The sequence below is a fragment of the Tinamus guttatus genome, unplaced genomic scaffold (assembly GCF_059628265.1).
Source record: "Tinamus guttatus ecotype Peru unplaced genomic scaffold, ASM5962826v1 Tinamus_guttatus_pri_ptg000394l, whole genome shotgun sequence".
NCBI classification, from domain to species: domain Eukaryota; kingdom Metazoa; phylum Chordata; class Aves; order Tinamiformes; family Tinamidae; genus Tinamus; species Tinamus guttatus.
In genome coordinates this window covers 193,739-215,990 of record NW_028288928.1, presented here as the reverse complement: position 1 = coordinate 215,990, position 22,252 = coordinate 193,739, and positions in this window count along the sequence as shown.

Sequence of the window (22,252 nt, the reverse complement as noted above, 5' to 3'; positions counted from 1 at the left end):
AGTACCTGATCCCATCGCTCTTTGTATATATGTAGCGTACACCACAGTATACAGGTATATGATCTATTAATGAATGTTTCCAGAGAAATGTGGACATTTTGGACTCACACTTTCAGGGGCTCAGAGGGGAAACAGCCCAATCAAAGACTACAAAAATATATAGTGAAGGAGAATATACTTTTCCTTAATTTGAAAAGAGCTGTAAGAAAAAGCCTATGGAACTGGCTAGCTGCTAAGATCAGGGAATCATAAATTTCCGTGTTAATTCATGACTTTTCCATATTTGAGTAATGAACTGTGTGCCAAAACACCAAGGGCTTGCAGCAGGTTCAGGCATGACATCAATTATTCCCCTTTTGACAAGCCATTAACTTGCAGGGACTTGCACGAAGCAATCTAAACGCTCTCGGTACACGCAAACCCATCAATCAGAAAACAATGATATCTATTTTTAAGATGGAATCTAAAGTCCTTATTATCTTTATTTTTAATTTGCAAACCTGGTTGCCAAAGGGACTTAATGACTCAGATTCCCTGAGCATGCACCTTAGCCAGCAGGTGCCTCATCTGTTCTAGCCATGCTTCACGACGCATTAGTTGAAAGGGCCCCTGTTCACCAGCAGGTTTGGGGTGCAAAGAAGGCAAAATTCCATCTTCCTGTTGACAACAAATGATGCAGAGTTGGGCAAGAGTTACCAAAGAGTACACAGTAATTTCTCGCTGCTAATCCCAACAGAAGCACCGACACTGATTAGCTCCCAGAGGAATCCAGTTAAAGATCATGTCCTCCAGGCGAACAGAAGAAATCATCATGAGGCAATGCTGTACTTTTGGCATGATAAAACTTCAAGGACAGGGCTTTTTCCCCCATCCCTTTTCCGTCATACTGTTGTACATATACAAACAGAAGGATTTAACACCATAATGTTGCAGGTTTATATTTGGTATTATTTTCCTGTTTATGTTCAAAACAGAAACAAATATTGTAGCATTTATTGAAGAGTAGTATGTATACTAATCTAGAGAAATTTCAAAACATATATGCTATATAAAAAAATAAACACAATGCTGATCTACTGTTTCCAAGAGAAGTATTTCACAAAGAGATGTCCCTCAAAGTATATGCACATTACATTGAGCATTTATTTCACATTTTGAATTAAACCACATTTTAAAAGTTTTCTTATGTTATACCTATGTCTTATATCTAAGACATAAATTAATTCCTGGAGTAAAAGACAAACAAGAAGAGACTGAGGAGCTCAGTTATTTCAACCTTAGGAGGATAAGGCCCCAAGAGAGACTTTACTGTTGTCTACAGCTACCTACTGGGAGAGTATAGAGAAAGTGAAGACAAACTCTGCCCAAAGGTACATAGCGACAGCACAAAAGGCAAATGACACATTTTTTAACAAACTACATTCCGACTGAATATAAGGGGAAAAAAAAATCACCATGAAGATCATCAAGAACAGGTGCCCACAAAAACTGTGCAATCTCCAATCTTGGATATGCTCAAAATCCTGCTGTGCAATGCCTGAGCAACCTGATCTATTGGACCTATTTTGAAGGCGGGGGAGGAGGTGTCAGACCAGATGGCCTCCAGAGATTCATTCCAGCTTAAATTGTTCCAATGCTACATGCAAATTCTATATACATCTTGTAGAGGGGAGGTATTAAAACAGAAATGCTTAAGCACTTGTGTAAAAGAAAAAGCTGATTAAATAACAAAAACTGATCTTTTGTGATATCTCTGTTTATCACTGCAAGACTCTTAATGTAAAAATACAGCCATGTACTGTTGCTAATATCTTTCTGCATCTAAGGTAATAGAAATGCACCTCTGTTGCATAAATCATATATGACAGAACATTAGGTCTTTTAAATAACATAGCGAACACTGGTAGATCATGCAGAGAAGCCATCCTTCAGGTTGTTATTAATAGGAATCCAAGCCACAGTATGCATCCTCCCAGTAATTCCATTTGATTAAACACGTCATCGGCACGCTCAGGACCTTTCAGCCAGGAAAGGGGCAGGCCCCACTTTTTACATCTTCTCCTAACACTGATGAATTAGCAGTTTAAAGACAAAAAATAAAATAAAAAGAAATTTAACAACTTGAGACTTTCATCAGGTAGCTAATACTAAAGGCTGAAATGGACTCTCTGGAACTAAATAAAGAGAATTACAATATGAACTAAAGGGTCAGGACTTTATACACATTAGGGGAAAGCAGAAGAGGTTTCAAATGATCTGTACATCAGGTTCAGAGGACAGCAAGAAGCATTCGTTTGCCTATAGGGTGCAAATTTCACTTGTTTTACCCAGCCTTCAGAAAACAGCCTCTACCTAGATTAGTTTAGCACTATACAATGGACTTGAGAGTTGTTGAGTCCGGCTGTGATCCCACCTTTCCATCATGGAGGTTGCCCCATTCCTCTCTTCAGGACATAGTATCAGAGAAGTAGCACAAACTTGTTTAAATGCCATTGTTATTAACTATTTTCTTGCTGTTAGCAATAGGTATCGTGCTATTTCCCTACAAGTCTGCAAACAGACCAAGAGCCACTGCTGCTCAAAAGGTTCAAACCATCCCAATGCAATAGGTATTTTTCAGCATACCACCCACTTCTCCCAAAAGTAAGGAAAACCAAAAGTCAGGCACAGCGTCCTCATCAGAACAATGTAAAATTCAGTTTGTTGAAATGGAAAATAAATATTCAGAGATTAAGTATCCCAACTGTAACATCACATCTTATATTTACAAAAATCTGGCATCATAAAACTCTATAATGAGACACAATTCTAAGTCTGCCACATCAAAGTGCTGCTGATTCCAAAACCCTTGATGAGGAATCCAGTTCGAGCCCGAAAAGTCTGAGTTAAGAGTTACAGGACTCTTATTTGCTCTGTCACAAGTGCTGAGTAAAATTACAAGCAGTTGCAATGGAGCTGAAAGATCAAAGAAATAAGTTTTGCAGAGAAAATCAAAAGAGGTTTTCCAGTCCTGTGCAATGCACAGTGTGGCTGGGAAGGTGTAAGCAGGTGCCATCACAGGAGCACTAAGGAATATAAATACAACAGGCAATGCCACTACCCCGTCAGCATTGCCACTGCAGCAAAAAGATAAAAACAATAATAATAATAAAAACTTGCCATTTCTGATGAGACATTTCTTTCTTTATTTTAGATCCGAGGACTTTGACTTCCTTAGGAAGTGGTCAGTGTTCTATAAACAAATGGATAGGAATGGAGTTCATCACATGAAAAGGGGGGAAACATCCTCACAGACTGACTTATTATTTTAGTCGAAAAATACTTTACGCTAGGACTGGCGCAGGGCAGAAAGGAGTAACAAAACGCTGTGGGGAGGTATGAAAAGAATGTTTTTAAGAGGAGTCTAAATGCTAATTCAGAAGATCACTAAAAAAGGATCACTAAAAAAGGATAGCAGATCAGTCTGCTGGAAGTTGGACATACACTATAACAGTGGAAACAAATTTTAGAAGCCAGATATCTAAGTAAAATATTATTCAAGTAGAGAAGCAGAGACTTGCAAACCCCATGTGTCTCAAATATGTATACAAAAAGGTAGCACTAATTCAAAAGGACCAGCAGTGAAAATTAATAATAATAATAATAATAGTAATAATAATGCATTGTAGATCAATTATATGGAATTGTTCTAAGTTCCAAGTCATAAAGAGATTCGCACCTTGTGGAAACTTCCATGCTATGATTACAAACAGAATAGAGAAGAACAGGAACACTCCTATGATGGAAATCTATTGCAAACTATCAAACCAGGGAAATCAGAAAGATTTTCTGAAAACTGGCAGAATCACCCAAGGTACAGGATTAGAATAATATGTGTTTTAAATATTCACACATCTGGAATAGTTGGGAAAGAAACACATCAGAACATTTTGTTCAGCAAAATTCCAGAATAAATTAAAGTCAGCTTTTAATATAGAAAGTAAAAGAGCATCTAGTAAAGGCTGGGGGAAAAGGGACGGGTCTTCTATATTCAATTCTAATAAATGGGGAGAAACAGCTTAAAACTGCTAAGGTTGTAATGGTCTGGGTGAGAGTCACCGTAAAGTAAAAAGTGTTCACAATCCTGAGGATGCAAAGCCACAAAATAACAAAGCATTTAACAGCACACTTCTATAAGTGACTAAAGCATTTGGATATCGGTGCTGTCTAATTGGAAAAATACTCAGAAAACAACCACTGAAATCACAAAGGAACTGAGTAGGGTTTCACAGGGTTGTGTTTCAGGTCCAGTGCCATTCCGTGTTTGTATCAATGGCTTAAACAGTGAAACAGAAGGTATGGTAATCAAATTCACAGACCTGAGCTCTAAGCAAGTATCTTGGAAGCCAGGATTAGAATTTAAAATTATATGGGTAAATTGGAGAAATGGGATGGGAGTCAGCTCCAGACTGTAGACAAATTACTTTTGCAGTCAACAGAGAAGAAGCCAAATACAGTCGTTGGTGTTTGGGAGACTGTAATGAGACTCTTCAGCTGACCCTAAGTAAGACATGTCCAATTGGCCAAATTCCATTAACTAGGTCTCTATGGACTACATTGAAAATTTTGAGATCTAGCTGACATGCAGATGTATATTTAGGCACCTACATTCAGGTATTTACAGCTTGAAGCTGAATCCAATCTTGAGGCAAGCATGAAAGAGAATTTATTCAGTGGGGACATGCATAGGAAATCTGGGTGTGAATAATCAAGGTATAGAAATATATGAAATGGAACCACTGCTTCATCACATTTGTGCAGGAGAATCTAGAGCAAACACTATCTTGCTGCTGCATAAATATAAAGCACCATACTAGAATGTATAAACTGGATTATACGCCATGAAGTGTGAGAAGTAATCCTCTCTACACACATCTGTACTTTGCTCAATTTTGAGCATCACACTTCAAAAAAAAGGAGAAAAAAAAAGAAAAAAAACAAGTGGAACAAGGAAAGATATCCCAAAGCAGAGTTCTAGATAACATAACCTCTGTGGAAATTTGGATAAAGGGAGGAATGTTTAATCTATAATGGAGGACACCAAGAAGGAACTTACCAGAGTTGTCATCTATGCAGCTGTAAGCAGTCAAATTACAGCAAGAAAGATTCAAGTTCAGTATTGGGAAAACCTTTCTAACAGTTAAGAATGTTGGAACGCGGGAACAGAAAGTCTTTAGGAGAAAATCAGAGATCTGCTGATCTCAAATAACTGATCTTAGTTTAGCACAGTGGGGTAGCCTAGGACATGTCGAGGACTCTTTTTGATGAGAGCTCTCAAGGGTCACCAAAACTGATACTGCTCCCTGAGCCAGATGTACATTCATGTGTGCATTCATGACATTCAGCAATTCTAGGGTCAGTTCCTAGAGGAATATCTGGCAGATTCCATTTTCCCTCCAGAGATTTGCAAATTGTAGAACTTGTGGTAAACACCCACTAACAGCTATTTATCTACACAGTATGCATCTCTGTCCCCGTACAGACCTCCAGAACCAGCAGTTGCAGAGGAGATGGACAGAGCTCTACTGAGCTCCTTTACATCTTATTGGTGACTAGTCAAAGCCATCGCTGCATGGGCATTTCTTCCTTGCTCACAGAGAAGTCTGAAGGAAGACTGCAACAATCAAAATTGTGCTGCCATCCAGAGGGACCTGGACAGACTGGACTAGTGGGTGGTGAGAAACCTCATGAAGTTCAACAAGGGCAAGTGCAAGGTCCTGCACCTGGGGAGGAATAACCCCAGACACCAGTACAGGCTGGGGACTGACCTTCTGGAGAGCAGCTCTGCAGAGAAAGACCTGGGCGTCATAGTGGACGACAAGTTGACCATGAGGCAGCAGTGTGCCCTCGTGGCCAAGAAGGCCAATGGGATCCTGGGGTGCATTAAGAAGAGCATCTCCAGCAGGTGGAGGGAGATGATCCTGCCCCTCTACTCAGCCCTGGTGAGGCCACATCTGGAGTATTGTGTCCAGTTCTGGGCTCCACAGTACAAGAGGGATGTGGAGCTGCTGGGGAGAGTCCAGCGCAGGGCTACAAGGATGATCAGGGGCCTGGAACATCTGCCCTATGAGGAGAGGCTGAGGGAGCTGGGCCTGTTCAGCCTGGAGAAGAGAAGGCTGAGAGGGGATCTGATCAGTGTCTATAAGGACCTCAAGGGAGGCAGTGAGGAGGATGGTGCTGGCCTCTTTTCAGTGGTGGCCACCAACAGAACTAGAGGTAATGGCCACAAACTGAAACACCAAAAGTTCCACGGGAACTTAAGGAAAAATTTCTTAACAGTGAGGGTGACAGAGCCCTGGAACAGGCTGCCCAGAGAGGTTGTGGAGTCTCATTCTCTGGTGATCTTCAAAACCTGCCTGGATGCAACCATGTGCCATGTGCTCTAGGTGACCCTGCATGTGCAGGGGGGTTGGACTAGATCATCTCTAAAGGTCCCCTCCGATATTAAGAATTCTATGATTCTATGAAAAACTGAGATTCTGGGCCAAGTACTCTGCTGTTGCAAAGCACTTCTTTCACTACAGCTACTGTGATTGAAGCTCAATTTTTTCTACGAAAAATATTGCTATTAAGAAAGATATAAATGTTGCAGTGGTAATGGTTACCTCTGAGATATCATTTAAAAGAGAGTTACACACACACACACACACACACAAAATAGAAAGTCTAACATACACTTTGTACCAATGCACATTACACTTCATGTTTCCGTGATATTCACAGTTAAATATCTTTGTCTACAGCAGACAACCAGGTGAGGCATGTACACAACATACAAAAGCAAGGTTCAGGTAATTTACAAGCACTGCAGTAAAAAAAAAGAAATCCTTCACAGTTCTTATAGGATCACACAACTTTTTGACGAACAAAAGCTTTTGACAGTCACAATTTGTCCAGATGTTTTCACATCCTAATTTCCAAGAATTACTTATCAAAATTACCTGCTTTGCCAACTGTGTAAAAAATATACTAATCCATATTTAAAAAGTCATCTTATGGTATGCACCACATGTACTTTAAATTTAACTGAAGGTATATACACTGTCCATGTACAGACAATAAAGATTTCAGAAGGGAATGAAGCTCCACTAAGCAAAGCTGCTATATTTGCCAAACGTCTCTCTTCAAGTATAACTGCAGACAGACTAACATATTTAGTAGGTAAGGATGCAGATAACACCCTGTAAGTTTAACCTATGTCTAAAGTCAAGGCCAATGCTGGAACAGGAGTGAAAAAGCCTGTTTCTAAAATGTTTCTAAAAAACGTTATGTTTTGTAGAGACTGCCTCTGATTATCTCTAGCAAATCTCATCCGGTCTTCAGAAACAATCTTGGGTAAACCTTGAAGAACCTCTGAAAAAATAATTGGTTAAAATTTCACGCTGGAAAAATAGGATGACCACAGGCTTGTAAATCAGAATCAAATAGATTACTGAGCTAACATAACTTGTCCTCCACCCATCCATTTATAAACTACAGGAGAAGACCAAATGATTGACTGGGGAGAAATGAGGGAATGGGGAGGAAGGAGAAGGGCTGGGCAGAAACTTTAAAGGGTCAGAATTTGCATTTCAGACCGGCAAACAGCATCTTCCTTATTATCCTTATTTATCCTAAGTTATTCACCACACTTCAAACAGCCCAGGATAGTCTTGCTAAAGTTAAGTGGCTGAAATTTATATAGCTCCATATAGAGACATTGAAATGCCTCATTAACTCTTTTCCCTCCCCAGGAATATTCTTTCCAACAGCTATATATACATATATATGTATATAGTTTAGACTTTATTTTCAGTTTTCTTAGAATTAATTCAGTTCATTAACTTCTGAACAGCTCATGCAAGTCCCTACAAGACACAAAAGTCCCTATTTAACCAATTTCACAAAACGCATACACTAAGGACACAGCAGGAGAACGTTCTGTTCAGGTGAATTTCATTGCCTTATCATACCAGTAAGGTCTGGCCCTGAAAATGAGAGCAATGAGTCACTCTTAATCAACCATCTAGTGTAGTTTCTTCTTCCTGCCCCAATTCCATGCTTCCAGACAGGAGAGGTTGGATGCTCTCAAATAAAAGTCTTAGTAAAAGATAAAAATCCCTGAGAACTATCAAGAAGATATGGACTCCCCTGATAACATGAAGGAAGAACATCTTCATAAACTGAATTGCCAACCAAGTGAGGAAAACTTTGAACTATGTTCATGAGGTGATGGACAAGTATTTGAGGAAATGATCCAAATACAGAGGAGATGCATGTTGGAGGAGTCTATAAAAGAGAAAGCCTTCAGAGACTTTTTAAAAGTATTTATATACCTGTGTATGAAGTGTAAGCAACAGACAGAAAGAACTGGAAGCCTGTCTGTGTAGTAGCAGAGCTTTGGCACAATCGGAATCAAGAGAATCGGTGGGATAGTCCACATGTCCCCAGGGAACTACCAGCTTTACCTCACGCCCTAGAAAAATGCCTTCTGTGATGAAATGACTTGACCATGTGGTTGAAGGGAGACAAGTGGGTATAACATACATTGAATTCATTTTCCTTGGGAAACTGAAAAAGGATTGCCTGGATGAATGGAACATTAGATGGACTGAAAACTGGCTGGAGCTTTGAACTCAAAGGACAGTGATCAGTTGGTAATCAGTAACTGGGGTACCCCAGGGGTCAATACTGGAAAGACAAAGTGCATTCTTAGTAAGTGTGTGGATGGTACTAGGTTAAAGGGGTGGCAGAGCTTTGATTCAGAAAGATCCTGATAAACTTGAAGATTAAGTCAACAGAAATGTCATGAAGCTCATTCAGAAGAAGTACGAAATTCACTGGGGCAGAATGAGTCTATTAGCACAGGCTGGGAAGAGACTATCAGCCCAGATTGACTCTGAAGATGATGGTGAATGCCAGATCAAATATAAGTCAACAGTGTGTTTTCAAGGAAAAACGGACAAACCACATACTGGGCTAAATTAGGAGAAATATAACCAGCAATCAAAGGAAGTGAATATTCCTGTCTACTTTGCCCAGCTTTTCCTCGCTCAGTTGTAGAGTGGAATTGAAAATCTGGAAAAAGTCTAGCAGAGGGCTACCAAAATTGTTAGATGCCTAAAGCACCTAACTTGAGAGGAGTGATTGAGAGAATTAGGCTTGTTTAGCCTGATGAAGAGGTGGATAGAGGTTAGGAGCTCCACTGGAAAAGAATTCCTTACTCGGAGAGCGTGGCACTGGAACAGGTTATCCAGAGAAGTATCCATCAATGAAAGCTTGGCTGACCTGAACTAGTGCTAGCAGTAGTCTTGGTCTGAGCAGCAGGTTTGGACTAGAGAACTCTAGAGGTCTCCTCCAGCTAACATTTCTATGGATCTATGATAAACTCATGGACTGTTAGGTTTTCCAGCAAAATCTGTGTCTTCTACCTTTCTTTCTCACTTTTTTTTTCTTTGTTTTTCATTTGTTTGTTTCCTTGTTTTTGGAAATCACTCAACCTCTAAGCATAGGATTAAATAATTTTAAATAATTTTGCCTGTATCGTTAGTGAGAGAAGTAAAACCAGGAAGCCTGACTTCCTGGAAAGAAAAGAAAAGGATTGGCCAAAATGCCAGCTTTATCCCACTGATGGTCTCCTGAAGTATGTAAGTTTTCAGCTCTCGCTTCAGAGTATATTCAAAGAGTCCTTTAACATTGTTCTGCAAAGCTGACAAGAGTCTGGCCCTTGACCTTAACAGCGTCACTACTAACCCCAAATCATTGGTATTACATATTAGGTACTAAAAATGAGACATAAAACAAACCCATAAAATAAAATAAAATAAATATCCCTGCCTAGCCTCTCTGAAATGTAGCGAAGAGGTGATATTTCAAACTCTCCAGTTATGCAGCATTTTAAATTAGAACATTAACTACATTAATATACTATGAAACAAAATATTAAAATGGATTTTTTCAAAACAAATTAATATTTGTATAAAGAAAGCAGAATCCTTTGATTTTCCTCAAAAATATGTTTCTTTCTACTAACTCATAAAATTACATTATCTTCATCAAATTACTAAAATTTAGCACAAATTCTGTATTTTTGGAAGTTTTATACATATGTTCTTTTTTAATAGACAAAACTATGCTGTGCTAAAAAGGCATAGTTTGAAACATCACTAAGTATTCCTCAACATAGTGAGCACGCAAATTATAGCAATGAACAGAATTTATTTCCTTAATATACCTATAATCAAATCTAGAAGTACAACAAATGGGTAACCTTAGGCACCAAGATTTTATTTTCCATTAATTTGTTTTCAGATATTGCTTCAGACCTTCTGACTAGAAAAAAAAGTCCTAGACTTAAGTCTCATGTGGTAAAATAATTCTCTGACTGAAAAAATAATTGGTTTGTTTTTTAACATAAATTCTGATTCAAACACACTATCTAATGTACATTGTCAGTTCTTCTGTGCCCTTCGACAGCGTAAAACTGAGGAGCTAGATCCCAAAAGTGAGTGAAATTAAAAAAAAAAAAAACAAAAACCTCTAATGTACTCCTTTGTCTTCCTGAATATCACTAAAATCCCAGAAATCCCAGGGGAGGCCATGCTTCCTTCCCTACTCTTTCAAGTTTGCATCACAGAAACCACCATTCAGAGGAAAAACAAGTGCCTATTGAGCTCTACAAAAAGTAATGTATTTACTCACATATATTATTCCCCAAATTTTTTTGCTCTATAGTTACTTGTGGTACAAGATGATCTGGAGATAACTTGTTTTGTTGGTTAAACTTGTCTTCAAAAAGTTAGAGCTGATTCCCCTCTAAAACATGACATCCCAAGAAGACTAATCTCCTGATAGAGTTGCTATTGTTTCTTAATACACATGCTTCTCCAAGTCAGTTTTAGTAAAGCTTTTCAAAGTTGTCCCTATGTAAAGGTCTTTAGTTATAAGGTCAGATGTCCTTAAAAATTACCTCTAAATACACTGTATCCTAGGGTCTTGCATTGGAGATGAATGATGAAATATGCATGAAGAAACCTTAATGTATATTTTATCTTGTAAGTCTCTGTTGAAAGTCTTTCTTAATCAAACAGATGCCAAATTTTGAGTGGCCTCTTCATTTCCCAGTAGCTTCCTGTGGGAACTCAAAGCAGCTCTGTCCTTAATCTCCTTCTGTTCTCTATCCAGTACCTTATCTCAGTACAACATCAGCAAACAGAAATTCTCAGTGGATGAATCATAAATCCACCATGCCTGCTCCAGGCCTGCCTTCCTCTGCCCTCACTAACCCCTCTTCCTGTATTTCTATAATTCTCTTGTTTTTCCTTCTCCCTTCTCCTTGTAAGATGAGAAGATCAAGATCAAAATGAGTAAAATAAAGCAGATAGTGTTTTTCCCTTATCTCAGCTGTTTCTGTTCTCCTGTAATCACTCTGGACAATATCACTGTCATGCAAACCACAACACAGATAACATTTCCAGTCTGACAAATGTCAAATTAGTATCAGTTCTGTGGATTCCTTCTGCATAACCCCTGTATGATATTGCCTTTCCTACCCATCCGCACAGCTCAAATTCTTGACCAGTGCTTTGGTCTGACCCATCATGTTCTCTACCCTTGACACACACATTTTTTTGCCTTAGTCATACCCTGTTTTAAGTATTTTCCTTTGTCATTCACTTTAACACCACCACTCCCCTTTGCATCCTGGCCTTTGATAAATCAAACATATGTTCTCACTTTTAAGGCTCTTTCTGTTCACCTCGCATCTGAAACATTTTCTCACATTTTATGGTGACGTCAGCTCTTCCAATAATATTGGCTTCTACTGTTTACTGGCTAAATATTCCCAAGAAGACTCTGCTAAAATATGCTTAATTGATACACCTCCAAAATATTTTTTTCAGCATGCTGAAGACTATTGCTTATCATGCTGGTCAATACTATGTCATCATTCCCTTGTATTTCCCCATCTGTCGATAGCCATCTGTTCCCTCTTACCTCATATGCATTTGGTTGCTCTCCTAAAAGTTTACACCTCTTTCTTTTGTGCCCACATAGTGTTAAAGAAGAGGGCCCTCAGTCATGATTAATGTTAACTAATCATTGACTTCTATTAATCAGCAAGTTCTATTGCTAGTCCGTGAGCCTCCATAGAGGAAGGTGCAAAACTCTGGTGGGGAACAAGAAAAATGTAGTTTAGACACTGAGAAATTAGAGGGAAAAAAAGGAAAAGAAAAAGAAAAAAGCAACAGAATAGTTTTCTTGACACCACAAAAAAGGAACACATCCTTGAAGTTCAGACCAGCACAAAGAAAGTCTATGTGAAGTATTTTATAAAACAAATAGACTTCATATTTCAGCATAAGTCTTTTAAGGATGGCAGGAAATTCTCAAATCTCAGAACAATAGTACATAATAATCTCTACTTTTAGTATCATTTCAAATAAACTCACTTCCTTCTAAATTATACTCTTAATGATCCAGCCTTTATGAATCACAACAATCACAAGCAAAGAAATTCATACCCAAGTTTTGTGCAATATTCATTTTAAAACATTCTTAACTAGACCAATTCTCATTAATTATCAACTTGGCAAAAACCCAAACCCTAACTGCCATCCAAATCTCTGCTGGAGCTGAAGCAGGATGCCACCAAGCCCTGTGCTCGCTACTCTCCTTTGAGTCTAAGCTTCATCTCTATTCAAACCCTAACCCTAACCCTCATTTTCAGTCAAATTTCAGGTGGGTCTGCAGTTTGAGGCTATCAAGTCTAGTATTGACTCAACCAAAAATGTTGCCTAGAACCACTCTGGACATAGTGCTGCATTTTCTTTGGCATTCTCTTTCTAACCCCACTACCCACGGTGCTCTAAGCTTTCTCTCTCTCATAACCCTAAACCTAATCCTAACCCTAGTTAGTGTCATCCAAACAGTAACTCTACTTAGGGTTAATCATTCAAAGCTTACGTGAGTCAGGAGCAGGAGACCACCAAGTCCAGTGCTTGCCCCTTCGAGCCCCACTCCCTGTGGGGCTCTAGACATTCTCTCTCTCTTAACCCTAACCCTAGCTGTCAGCCAAATTTTCAAGTGGGTCTGGAGGTTGAGTCCAGAAAACCTAGAGCTGGTTCAACAACAAATGTCCTGTATCCAGTCTGGATTTGGCACTATATTCCCTTTGGCATGCCCTTACTAGCCTCATTCCCCATGGGGCTCTAATTTCCTTCTTCTCTTAACCCTGACTCCATCTGTCAGTCCTATTTCTGATGTGACTGGAAGCTGATGGCTCCATGACAAAACTTGTCCTGGAACCACTCTGGATACAGACCTACATTTACTATGACACGGGCCCCTCTCCCCACGAGGCTCTAGAAATTCTATCTCTTAACCCTAACTCGAGTTTTCTGTGGTGATTCCGCAAGATGAGGCCACCAATCTTAGTGCTGGCTTGCAGGCAAATGTTGTCCTAGAACCTCTCTGGATATAGCTCTACATTTACATTGGAATGCTCTTTCTAGTCCGACTCGCCATGGGGCTCTAGACTTTATCTCTTTTTTAACACTAACCCCAATCCTAGTTATCAGCCAGTAATTACTAGAAGGCAAACTGGTTTCAGGCACAAAGTTTTCCCTTTGGTAAATCATCACCTTTGCTATTAGCTCTTTCCCTTATAAAGCACTTCCTCTGATTATATGAACAGAAAACAAATGGAAATCCATTATAGACTTTCTCAAAATTTGCTGATGATATTGAAGTAGTAAGGTACAGACACAGGAAGGAAAAAAAATCCATTTATTTTGAATTAAATTACTGATCACCATAATTCATTTAGTAGAGTGCTGTGCTTGAAGTATGTATCAAGAGATGAAGTGGTTAAATATACTGGAAAGCATGACATTTAAGATTATCGTCTGGTAAAAAGCTGACCTTTACAGAAGAGAGTTTCACAAAGAAGGTAAAGTTACTGAAAAGAAAAAAAAAGATTGCCATACTATATCAAGGCAATTAATAATGTACATTAGCATTTACAAAAGAGAAACAAATAATTAAACGATGGACTTTAACAGGTAGTTAAAAAAAAAGAAAAAGAAAAACTGAGAGAAACTCTTCACTTAACAGCAAATATTTTTGTTATTGAAAAAGACAGACAGACATGATGAGAAATTAGGCAAAAAAAACACTCTTTCTGAGAAAAATCTACATTCAAGGAATAGTATTTCAATAGAAATCCCCAACAGCATGCAACTAGGCAAGCCACAGATAATGACAAATAGTTTATCTGACACTTAAGCATCAGCTAACTTTATTATGCCTAAGGAATACAGCAAACAATGTGCAAGATTGTATTTTTGTGGACACTTATGTAACAGCCAACAGGAAAATGAATTGTAACTAATTATATGGCCTAATTTTCAACTTTAACTCTCTATCTTGCTTTTCCAAGTTTGACCAGGCCTGCAATGCTGGTTTAGACTACTTATTGTAGCTCAACTGTAGTTAAAGTTTTGTAGTAAGTGCTACACCTGGAGGCAGATGAAAAGAAAAAGGGAAAAAGAAATACAGAAAACCAATTAAAAAGAAAGAAGAGACAATATATTAAAAGACCAAAGCAAAACATTATAGTTTTGGAATCATTATCTTTTGGAGGGGTTTTATTTCATATTGATTTTATTTATAATAAGATAGACATACAGAAAATAAAATGAGACATAGGGACATATGTTTATTGGGGTATTTGTGGAACTGAGCCATGCCAAGCTCATAATGGAAAGGACGAACCTGATCTTATTTATCCTTCTAACTTTTCACAAAAAGCAGATCAAAATTGCTCTTTTGAGAAAAAGAGAGAGAAAATGAAAAAAGAAAAAGATGAAAAGAAAGAAGAAAAAGAAAACCCTCAACACATATGTATATATAATTTAAAAGTATATATAATTTTATAAACATATATAATTTTTATAAATATATATAATCTTTATATATACACATATGTACTCTTGGTACTCCATTACAAAGACCGTAGCAAGGGCATTAAGGTAACACACAGATGTGAAGATTCTGGAGATTCTTAGGACCCTTCCCTCAGCCTCCCTTCCTAATACTCTAACCAGGGCAGAACAAATATTTGTAAATAACTGGATCCACGTATCTGACTTCCACCAGCTTCCCCCTGAATTCACAGCTATGAACCACCTTGGGCAAGCAATTCCCCAGATTTTTTCCTAACATTTTACAGTCTTCTCGCTTTATAGATCACAGCAGCATTTTCAAACTTCTATCAACTAACATGGAGAAAATCTTGTGGTCATTTCCCCAGCAGTCCCTAACACACTACATTTGTATTCAGTAATGTAACTACGGCAGAAGCCACAATGCTTTACGGTTTCTCCAGAGAGATGAACAAGAGAGGAGGGCTGGAAGAACTTTCCTAGGCAAAACTTCTTTGAGGAAGGTTTCCAGGTTGAGGAAATCCAAGCTGACCATTGAGAAAGAAAATTTATGTTTGAATTCACCCTGAGAAGCCACAGAATGAGGCCAATAGGAATTTGAAAGGCAGGGAGTAAATGAGAGAGATGAGCAACACACTGCAGAATAACCCTTTTTAGATATCTGGGCAGACCTTACCTCAAAGCTGCAGTGGGAGTGAAGAAATTCTCCTTCAATATTGGGAAGTGTATTCCTCTACTGAAGGGAAACAAAGACTTTTATTCTACTCCTTAGTAGGCATGTGGGGTCAGTAAGTGTCTAGCCCGGTGCTGGGACTGTAGTCAGATAGAGATGATTTGCAGTAAAAAAATTCTTCTCTTCCACCGGCCATAGGACTGGCAAAAACTTTAGTTTCTTGGTGGAGAGAGGACAGGAAGAGGTTTGTGGTTCTCCTGAGGTCCTTGATGTACCATGAGAAATTTCTTCGTCACGGCCTCCAGCAATGACAGTTCCGAAGAAGCAGATTCCGCAACAGCACGTCTGCCACGTCGGGCTCTCTCATGCTCATATAGGCTGGAGAGAGTCCCAAGTGCCAGGTTTTTGTTGTTTTTTTTTTCCTCCAAAACTCACGACCACTATCCTTGTGTCAGGAGTGTTGCAGATACAATGCCTTACTTTCAGAGTCCTTGATTTCTTATTTTATATTTTAGTGGGACTATTGTCTGAGCTTTTGGATACAAGGAAAAAGAAATGTCCCGAATTCTACTTGATATTCACATCTACCCCGGACAGCAACAGGATGACATATGAGCATGTCTGCAAGGCTAAGAGGGAAGTGGTGCAGTCTTATGAAATTAGCAGCTGATGATCCATACCTAATATAGAATAGCAGTATTTTTTAAACCTCATTAATCAAGTAGGATATAGAAATAAGAGATATGTTATGTTAAAATATTAAATACAGCAAATTACCAAAACTACAGTGTTATAGATACCCTATATCACTATAGCTCTATAGTTTGCAACAGACAAATAACTGAAAAGTTGTTCGATGAAATGCGGTAGATTTTCAATACTTTCTGTGTATGTGCTTTAAGCAATAGCTTACTGAAAGGTCATTTTATTAGCGGCTGATGGGTCTTTTTGCGAAACTGTGGCACTTTAGTCAAAAATAACTCACTGAAGAAACAGCATGAGTAATTGAACCACTTACTGCACAAATAAATGTGTGCAGATTTTTCCTATAGTAACTAACCACAGTACCAAATAGTTTCTATTTTATTTCATGTATATACAATGACACACTCTGAACTGTTGCTCATGTTTATGCTGTTTGATCATAAATATCAGTAAATTTTGATTGCTGTCTTTTGCCCAGGGTGATGAACGGCAGTGTCAGGAGCCATCTTTACTAACTGCAAAAGCTTCAGTCTTTGAATTTATGTCCATTCCTAGCTGTGAGCATCAAAGAGGGAAGGTATTACACATCGTAAGCACTGCCTTCTCACTGCAATGCTTCCTGGAGGCTGCAGGACACGGCTGCCCCGCTGCTGGGCTGCAATCGCGCTCTCTGCACTAGTACAGCTGCCCTCTGCACGGCTCCAAAGCTGCTTGTGTGCATTGCTGCCTCTTGAGTATTGCTCCTTTTTAGCTGGTTCTTTGCTCTATCTGCAAGGACAGCTTCTCTGTCCTTTTGCCTCTTCATGGGAGGCTTTCTTTCCTTTCTTCTGTCATCTTCCTCCTCTTCTGTAGTGTCACGGAGAGATCACTAAGCGTTTAATCTTTGGAGCTTCTCTGCTCATCCCAGAGATATGTCACACATTTTGCTGTTGATAATGTTCTTTTCCCTGTGTACACTGGATGTTAAGCATAAAGGCTGAGAAGGAGGACAAATAGTTGCTATACTGATTCCGGTCTTTGTGGCAACACTCCCAAAGCAGTCCTTTTCTAAGGAGTGTTGGGACACCCATTATGTTGTTCTCCATGATGAACGCACCTTGGAGATAATAAGACATGACCTACTTTACCTTTTCTATTGCATAGCTGATTTTAACCTAGCTTGTTAGAGCAATAGACACGTGAGCTGTTACCCTGCATGCTTTCAACAGTCCTCAGGCAATACAGATTACCAAGAAACAAGGAAATCATTCAAAAAAATTACCAAGTGGACCAGGTTCATATCTCTTGATATATTACTTCCTCAGAGATTGAAATATTGATAGCCATACACAGATTACTTGAAGGAAGGTTCCTTACCTTGCAAAATTAATGTTGGATTAGGATGTTATACTTTATCTTAATGTTTGATTTACGTTGCTTGCGGATGTATGCAAAGTGTTGTATAAAACAAACAAAATCCTGCAAGAAGCTGTAGTAAATGAAAGAATTTATGTCAGGAGCATAATTACAGCTAGTTTATAATATGCCTTATTATATCAAAAAAAAAAGCTATAATGTATTACACAAAATACTAAGAGAGATAATCAAATTTATACTCTTTTTTTCCCCTTACTTGATGTTTCAAAATTACATTTGTATCGTACTGCCTTTAATTTAAAGAAAAAATAGGCAGTTGTGGTACGGATAGTCTGACCTTGTGAAATGGGAGAGAAATGCCTCTCAGCAGGGAGAGAACTAGGATCCAAACAGATCAAAAGAGGAAGCTGCAGTGGCTCTTTCATGGATAGGATCTGAAATGTGCAAGGAAACAATTGTTTGTGAACTGAAATTCCCTGACAGAGATGTGTCACTTTGAGCACGTAAACAGTGTGAAGAGAGGAAGAGCCTTGGCAATAAACCTATTTGTAAAAAGGCAGAAGCCGTTAGGTGTTTGAACCAAATTCTTGCTACTTTTGTCCATACGATCCTACTGTGTTATAGTACATAAAGGGTCCTCGAAGAAGCACTGTTGTACTGTGCACATGCTGGTCATCAAGATCTGTGCATTCCTTGGAGAACAGCCACAGGAACTACTGGCTATTGCATGGCATAAAGCTCTTCTCCTCTGTTTGATGATGCTTAGGAATGACTGTATATTTAGTGCCTTCGGCAGTGCTAACAACGTACCGACATTTATCTCTGCTTCCCTAGAAGTTCTGGTCAGCTCTCCCCAGCAGGGCAAGTTCTTGTGGCTTTTCCAGGGAGTACAAAACTGCTTCTCAGCTTCAGTATATAATTACAAGGGCAGCATTTTCCCTTTTCCAGTGAAATATACTTGTTGCAAGAAATAAATCTTGTCCCACATGAACATGGAATTCCTGTGTAAAAGTACTATGCAAAAGCAAAAATTCTCTGCAAACTGTTACACAACACAGCTGCATACAACCAAAATGCTCCATCACAACATAAGAAAAATATTACTTCAGTGGACATTACATTGCACTGTCCATATACAAATGCATGGACACTGTACTAGTGTTCTCGGTTTGTTATTTTCCTTCCCTTTCTTTAACATGGTCTTTTTTTTTCCCCTCCCTGCTTTACATATGTGGGTTTTAATTCATTTCATGTTGTTTTTCAATATTCTCATTTCAGTTTTTCTTCTGTATTCCCCAACAACCTTATCCTTCCTTATTTTTTAGTGTCTTTGCTTCCAGAATCAACCAGAGCTACTGGTAAAAGGATCTCGAATCTATTCGTAAAATGAAGCAGCACCACGAACAATTCTCTACTGAAATGAATAAAGATTCCCCAGCAGCAAAGGAGGATTGTGGCAGGGAATCACCTTTTCAGAAGTAAATCTGCAGCAATTAGTCAGAAAGTTTAATGGGCAATATTAGAGTTTAATAGTTACGCCAAATAGCTATTAAAATCATGTATTAAAACCTCTTATTAGCTCCTGCAATTTCCTAACCAACAAATCTGATTGCTAAGATGAGACATCAGATTCAAGCAGCAAGACTTTGTTGCCGTCCTGCTGCTCTGTCCACTTTCAGCTGCAGAAGGGGTGTCTGCTGTAAATCCACTGCACACAGCAGCTTTCAAACTGTCAGTTTTATGCCACCAGGAGACCTCGCTTCTCTCTAACTTCTCTTCCCTTCATTTGATTAAAGGAAAATGCACCTCTGCCCTGGTAACCTCTACTCTGGAAAGAACAAATTTCAGACAGCAGCAAGGACCCATTGGCTTGGTGTTTATGAAACTCCCGCAGCTTTGATGACAGACCCACAGCTTTAACAGAATTAATTACATGCTTAAAATACCTGTACAGGTATTTACAGATCTGAACTGTGAAGCATTCCCAGGATAATCAAAATTTGTGCACAGCAAACCCTTTGGTGCTTATTTAATGTTGCTGTGAATACTCAATAAAAGTGATTTTTCAGTAAAAGAGCAAAGCCCAAACAACAGCAAGAACAAATTTGGCACATAAAGTGATACAAATGATTAAAAGCAAACTGTGTAATTAAGGGCATATAAAATAGTGAATGCAAAAAAGAAATTAGGAAAGAATCCCTCTGGAAACAATGTTATTTTAATCACAGTTTATTTGGATCCCTTTATGATGTATACACACTGTAAATGGAAGAAAAAATTACTTGCAAATGGCCAACTAAAGAAAGATATATCAAGAGGTTTCTTACAATCTCTACTAAATGACCCAAACTGCATGATGTTTCTAACAAAGAAAAGTTTCTGTTAACTCAGTTTAAAAGAAAAACATCATCAAAATAATAACCACCACCTTTTATTTACATTCCATAAGAGAATCTTTTGAAATATGAAGGAAATGAATATTGCATGGTCGTCTACTAAAACAATACACAGCTATGTAAGTATATTCTGTACACAAACATGAAAGCCCAACTTCAAGGTCTGTTTCCTATTTATTTTCTGATATTCGAACTGTTCATTCTGGGCTGAATCCAAGATGGCAAGAGCTGTCAATGGGCATATTTTAACTAAGTTTGCTGCATTTTAAAAGAGATCTTGTACTTCTTGGTGCATGTTCAAATTCATATCTCTACACTTGGACACTTCACTTGTGAATAGTAGCAGAAATACCTTTTCTTCATTACTATCTGGCAGAATGTCCCCTATTTCATTCAAACACAGACTTGACCCTAGTGATCTTTTTCACTGTCACTTCTATACTGAAGTGGTGCAATGTTTGCTGCCTACAAGTGGCAATGGGAGCTTTTGTTCATAAAACATGCAGCCATATGTCTCCAAAGTGGAGCCACAAGGGGTGCATGACAAAAATACAGTCATCCTAATGCACCATGTTTTAAAACTCTCCCGTAACTAGTAGAGATGTAGGGTCTGACTGTCCTATAAAAGAAGTAGTCTTCACACAGCTCTAGGAAGTGTTGATTACATACAGGAATCTCAAGTTGTTGAACCATGGCATTTCTACTGAAGAGAGCCAGGACAACCGAGCACAGAACTCCCTTCTTTAAGGAAAAACACAAGATACTTATTTGCAAAGTTATTTTTCATAACGTAAGCAAGAATCTCTCATTAAAATAGTTCACTTACTTCCACACCAGATCACTTGGTAAGGAAACATGATCAATGTATTACAGTTCCTCCACTGGTAGAGCAAATAACATGATCCTAAAGCAGGGATCTGTGTACACACTGTCTAGACTAACAGGCTAAAGATACAGGTATAAACAGATCATATCTGTTACACCCGCACATGAGGAAGCAGTAGACTGAATTCAGGCTATAAACCACATGAAAAACTACAGATTTTTGTGCAGCTTAAATCTAAGACAGCAGAGAAATCCAGAGTTCACTTTTGATCAGCCACAAATGGGGTCATGTTAGCCAGCCTGAATCAGTAACTAGCCAGTAATAGCTGACATTTCTTTCAACTTTGTTTTTTTTTTAAATACTTTTTTTTTTCTGTGCTTTCTTTCATGATCTGCAAAGATGCACTCATGGTCAACCCACTGCAACTAGCCAGCCTGCATCAAATGGAAATATGTATAGCTACAATAAGAACAGCCTCCTCAAGAAACAGTCATGATCATGCAAAGTCCCGATGGAAACGGACATTCATGACCAAAGCCACTGCTGGCCACAAAGACTCCAAAAAGCAGCCCTGAAATGAATGCGCTTTCCATGACCAAAAATGTTGGAAAGTGTAGGGAAGGGGTGAGATGAGACAAAAACTCCTCTCTCTCTGCCAAACCCTCTACTTATTTTAACTTGAGCCATTAGCTCCAAATTATCTGCCCTGAGCTACAGCCTGTTTAGTCTCATCCAGGTTCAGGCCCAAGCCAAACTTTAGGAAATTATCAGCCAGATCTGGTGCTAAGGCAGCAGGCCTGCATATCATCAGTGCCACAGCATCACTAAATCCCAAGATGCACCCCCCTTCATCACCTTTATTTCTGCATTAAGTGCATGTGGAAGAGAACCTGCTTAACTGAAGTTCTCACTGCAGAGCTTTAAGGCCTATTACTACTCATTTCACCCACTGGAATTTCCCCGAAAGAATTAGGGAGGAATTATGCATAAAGCTTCTTAACTGTGGTTCTAGGTACCCATGTAAGAGTTTTACAAGCCAGCTGAAGAGCAGACCTGCATTTTCCCTTGAATTAGCAAGAACATCTACAATGTTTTTTTCTAGAAGTCCATGAAATAGTCCAAAACTGTCGCTATTGTTGCAGCAGACACAGAAGGGGACTTGACTAATGCAGAACAACAACAACAAAAACTTACTAAATACTGACAATTATCTCACTGTAACTTCCTGATCTCTTCATCCCAGAAAGGAAAGGCAGAGCCAGGCAATTAGTTCTAACATGACATAGGTAGTTTACTTGTTTATTAAGTGACAATAATAACCAATAAAGCAGGG